The sequence below is a fragment of the Lactuca saligna genome, chromosome 7, assembly GCF_052625555.1.
Source record: "Lactuca saligna cultivar CGN05327 chromosome 7, ASM5262555v1, whole genome shotgun sequence".
NCBI classification, from domain to species: domain Eukaryota; kingdom Viridiplantae; phylum Streptophyta; class Magnoliopsida; order Asterales; family Asteraceae; genus Lactuca; species Lactuca saligna.
This window is the reverse complement of record NC_136423.1, coordinates 130,704,138-130,710,005: the sequence shown is the minus strand read 5'-3', so window position 1 is coordinate 130,710,005 and position 5,868 is coordinate 130,704,138. Positions and strand designations below refer to the sequence as shown.

Below are 5,868 nucleotides of genomic sequence, written 5' to 3'. Positions count from 1 at the left end.
TTAATTTTATCAGTTAATCGAAGTGCCGGTTAACCACGCACACTCCACCGATCTATGATCAACCTTAAGCCACCCTTTTCCACCCTTGTTAAGTCCAAGTTAGTATGTTGGTTAACCACACACGCTCCACTAATGACTTTAGCAAGGTGCAAAGCGTAATTTCATGGGTTAGCATCAATTTCACATTTTCCAAAAGTAACTAAGATTGGGAATTTATAAAAGGTTTAGTTACGTTATATTTATCATTAGACTTTTAATGAGAATTATAGTCCTTTCTTACCCGTTTGACTAACGACCATCCACCAGTCAAGGAAGCGGTAGGTGAGAGTGGACACCTATTAAGCTGTCATTTTATAGGCAACAACCTCATACCCCCACCCCCTTATATACCGGCTTCGTGAATGAGGCCTACTAATGGTAAGACTGAATTGATCTTATATATATATATATATATATATATATATATATATATATATATATATATATATATATATATATATATAATTATTAACTTATAATAATATAAAGTATAAGGGTTGAATTTTAAACTTTTAAAATTAAATGGTTTTGAATTAAAGTTTTCTAAAGAAACTTTACAAATTCCAAAACTTGATGGCATGTTTTGAAACTATTCAAAACCTTTAATTTTTATAACTAATGAGTTTTAATGATTTTAATGGAAAAGAATTTTCGAATTCCATAACATGAGGACAAGTTATGGAGTCCATTAAAAAGCATTTAGATCAATAATTACACAAACAAGCATGTCAACTAATTTCTATGATCTAACAAAACTCACAAGCATGCACAATTCAAATCAATAATTTTCAAGTATCATATGAACTTAATATAAAACTTGAAACTTTGAAAATTATCTTTGAAATTGGATAAGGACAATCATTACCTCATCAAAAACAGGTTTAACAATCTAAAAACAGTTTAGAGTAACGATCTTAGTCTAATTCCAACAATAAAACTCAAAATTCTGCACTCAGGGCCTCCAAATCATCGAGTGCATGAATCAACTCGACGAGTTGGATGTGTTTTCACATGGACGTGTTGCCACCCCCCCATGGACTCGGCGAGTTCATTAAACAATGGTCAAAAAAATTGTATCTATGTTTTCGATATTATACATGCATCCCTAGAAACCTTGTATCTATGTTTTCATTAGGCTCTGATACCATTGATGGGTTTTGAGCATTTTAACACCCCTATGGTGTACATGCAACCCTAGAAACCTTGTATCTATGTTTTCGATATTATACATGAAAACTTTCATTTTCTAATGTTTTCATCCTAACTATCATACTATGGGTATACGTAATACAAAAAACTAGTAGAATGGCATACCTTCCTTGTAGCTTGGATTCCTTAAGACTTTGTGAGCCTAGCACCCCAAATGTGATGCCTCAAATTCTTCACACAACACCACAAACAATTGGAATAACTTGAGAGAAGATTATGTGCACCAAAATCGGCTAGCCCTCACTTGCGTATGCTTTAGTCTCAATTTGCTAACATGAGGCTTCTTTATATAGTGTGCATATTTGTCTTACACCATGTAACTCATGCCTTTCCTCATTCCTCATGATCCATGGGTAACCACATGGGTTTAGCCCATCATGAAGAACTATGCATCATATGCCAACTATATAAGAATGAATGATTTACAAAATCAATCCCCATTTATTTAATTAGTCTCTTTTGATCAAAAAATTAATTCCAAACTCCTTCTTGATCAATACTAATTAAATAATTCATATTAATATATTAGAACTTATAATATATTAATAATCCATAAATATCCTCTTCTCACAAAAGTCTATCCAAATTGTTACGTTGCCATGCAACCCAAATAGACCATGCCAAATCTGGTCAAGTACATACCAAATATAGTTATGGACTTAGACACTTGTTCTACTTACCAAGTGAAAACATGATCTTCATAGCTCAAATGGGAGACTTTCTTAAGAGAGAGCTTATATTCAGAGAGAATAGTTAGAGTACAATCAATCTTGAAGAAATTCAAGATTCGACCGATGTAGAAACTTTGGATGACACTAGTGCTCGACCTGAGGAAGAAATACTTATTGTGCCCGTTGATAAATCATTAGCTATTTAAAGGAGGCTAACCCTAATAATTGGGTTTGTAACCCTAATGGAAGATAACACTACAAGAAAAACGGGATTTTTCTAGGGAAGGAATCTGTTGCAAAAAGATGAAATTTTGTTGCAAAAGACGAATAGCTATGGAATTTGCAATGGAATAGTTCCGTCCCAAAAACCCTCGTAGCGAAGGTGTTGCAACATAAACAATAATTACGATGCAAATGTGACAATGGAATGAAATCCGTTGTGGATTTTATTATGTCGTGTATTCCGTAGTAGGATTCCGTTGAGAATTCCGTGGTAGTTATTCCATCAAAAATTTCGTTGTAGTTGATCCATAGGAAAATCTGTGGTGATGAATCCCTAGAAAAATCTGTGGTGATGATTCCCTAGCAGAATCTGTGGTGATGACTCCCTAGCTAAATCTATGGTGATGATTCCCTAGCTAAATCCATTGTGATCACTCCCTAGCTAAATCCGTGGTTTTGGTTCCATAGCAAAATCCATGGTCTATAATCTATAGTAGATTCCATTGCAAAGATTACATAGCAAATTACGTAGACATGCTTCCGTAACAAATTGTATTGTCACGTTTCCATAGCACAATCCATCAACAATTTTGTAGGAATATTTCTGTTGCAAAGCTAGACAGCTACAGATGGATAATTAATTTATAAATTAATTCCCAATTATTTTGTACGAATATATAAAAATAAAAATATCAAAAAACCGAAAAAGATTTATATCATAAAACAAAACAGATTTATTTATTACATGGAAATATCAACACTCTATGATCTACTACTTTCCCACATATGATGTAACTAAACCAGACATAAAGAATCTATACATTTTTTTATTCAAAAAAAAAAAAAAAAAAAAACAACTAAAAACCTCATTTTCTTCAACCACATCCTCATCCATGTCCTATGAAATACGATCCGTAAGTGGTGCCTCTCTTTTTTCTTGTAGAATTGATGCTTCCATGTTACACTTCTCTTGTCGAATTTTAAGATTTTTAACACTTTGCAAGTCTTTTTCTTTTTACAACAAACAAGAAACAGTTAATGAACTTCTATGGCATCATATGAAAATAAAATAGGCTTCAAGTTAATGAGATAGTTGAAGGGCGTTACTGGAGGCATTAAGTCAGTTGGTCCTTGAAATATGTATAACCTAGTTGAGTTGTACGTAAAGAAAACAAAAGCAAGAATACCTATTAAATTTAAACTAATGATGCAAAACGATAAAAGAATAACATAAAAATGCAAGAACTTACTGGCCAAATCGAAGAACATCACCAACATGGAGCTCTATATAAACCTTTTTCTTCACCTAATTATTGTAAATGGATAAAATATAAAGATTAGATTTCCCATCATATAATAGTTAGTTTTATTGATGTATGAAGTTGAAATGAACATTTAAGTACCTGGTTCTTGTTTATGAATGTTCCATGTGTACTACTCAATGTTCTAAAAGGCGCACCATGGCGCATGCCAGGGCTTGTCATGGCGTGAGGTGTGGCTTCACCGTTACGAAAAACGGCATAACGTTGCTGTTAGGTGTGGTGCATGGCAAGGCATGATATGACGTGCAATGGCGTGTTATGGAGTGTGTTATTTCGTTTGAGACACATATTTTTGTTCTTTGTTTTGTCTTTTTTTAATCGGGGATACAACTGTTGTGTTTTTTGTTAACTTGTTGTTATTAGTTGTTGATATAACACTTCTAAAAAGTAGTTATATTTAATATAAATATATATTTATGTTTTAATATAATTATAAATTAATACAAAATTTTCGCCTTACATCACACCTTGAAAAACGCCAAGGCTCGCCATGGCTCGTTAAGCTTGAGGCTTGGCCTTGCCACCACACCACGTCTCACACCATTTAGAACCTTGGTACTACTAAGATCATACATGAAAGCACCAACAGATTTGTTGAAGTGGAGAGCTAGCAGAGAAAAACGTATGTGACCAAGTTGAAATCCTAATGTTAAAGACATTATCAAGATCGTAATGATTTCTTAATCGAGGATTGAAAAGCACAAAAATTAAGAGAGACATGTTGCAGGGTGAATAAATCTATTGTATCAGGGAAGATAAAACCTAATGCTTACCAACATGAAATCTAGATATGGTTGGATGCTCAAGAATATAATCATAAAGATCAACTCTCTTGAAATGTCAGCCCCCTTCTCATACCTAGTCAATAGCAAGCAAATATAAATCAGCAAAATCAACAAATATCAAAATTAGGTTTAACCATTGCACATAATTGATTACTAAATGATAGTAATGAAGTTTTGTACCCAATTGATTAAGCCAAAACCAGTAAACATACTTGATTTTAAAGAATACATGCTCAATCAACATAAAGACAAACACCATAACATAACTAATTACCAAATGGTAGGAATGAAGTTTTGTGTTTCACTAATATGGGTAACTTCTGTCTCACTACTAGATTGAGTAGGTCTATATTGATAAATGTTTTTCCTACCAAATGCCATGATTGGCAACCATAGAAAGAGTAAAAGAAGAAAGATAGAAATCGGAGGTGGTAGATGAAATTAGGATGATTGAAGTAGTATCCCTGCATGTCGACATGATTGTATAAAAAGACTATCGACAGAACACAAAAGTCATTGAAAGAAATCGAGGAGACAAATTGGACTTTTCTGAAACATCGATTAATAAAAGTTATGACTCACTATTAAATCGTCGACCCCAACCATTCAATTCATGTTTCAATTGTTTTTGGTTCATCGATTCAATCAGGAAAACGACGTTCAGAATACCAATCAGATGACTCGATTTCATGTTTCCAGGTCGATTGATTTGGTGTATCGGGACGAACCGAAATAGCGATTTGGACATCCCCGATTTCGATTGGTACGAAACGATTGGGTAGGGAGAGATCTAGGTAACTATGTAATAGACACATGAGTGCTATTGATTGAGCCATGAGACAACAATAGATTAGAATGGTAAGCTAACCTAGATAGCTTTGGTAGATTAGACGACGAAGGAGTCGGGGAGAGAGGATTCAAGGTCTACTCTTGCAGTGGGTTAGGCAGTGAATGACTTCCTTTAGGAGTCTCATAAGGATGTAAGCAATGGTAGGTGGAGGCTGAGATAGGAAGGAAATCGTCAAGCGGTAGGCGGAGGTTGTTGGCCTATGACGATTATCGGAGGTGGAGCTGCGATGGGTGGCGACTGGTGGATAGAGGTCAAACTAAGACGACCATCAAACTAAGGGCGGTGTTGAAGTCTGAACTAAAGTTGAAGCAAGAAGTAGTGGATTGAATACATGGTTCTAACTTCTAATCTGCACAAGCAAACCCTAAAAAATAGATTCAAAACTTAAATTGGGAGGCGGATGAATTTTGTTTTTCCGCTCTACGAAAAAGGAGGCGGAATAAGCTTTGGTTTCTAGGTTTACAATTTGGGATTCATATATACGATCTCCTATTTCATCCTTTTATTAAAAATTACATTAAATATATAAAACTTTAATACAAACTTCGATATGGATTTTATATAAACTAGCAGGAATTACCCACGTCATTGGCGTTGAGTTGGATCAGGTTTGTAAGTAAGGGTATTTTTGTAAAATACCAAGATGAATATAGTTGGCTCATTTTGCAATTCTATGTTATGATATGGGTCATGGGTCGATATGGTAATACCGATGGATGAAAAATAGGTGATGGGTCAATACGGTAGTTGATTATAGTGTCATGGTAATA

At 34.3% G+C, this 5,868-nt stretch overlaps 1 long non-coding RNA gene across 1 annotated transcript; it reads right to left on the bottom strand.

The window, feature by feature from the left end:
- Positions 1-2,844: 2,844 nt before the first annotated feature.
- Positions 2,845-5,523, bottom strand: LOC145005541 (uncharacterized). Its single transcript, XR_013662599.1, has 3 exons — positions 5,117-5,523; positions 3,545-4,321; positions 2,845-3,447 (listed from the first exon to the last, which is right to left on the bottom strand). It is a non-coding gene; the product is annotated as an uncharacterized LOC145005541 (long non-coding RNA).
- Between the last annotated feature and the right edge of the window lie 345 nt (positions 5,524-5,868).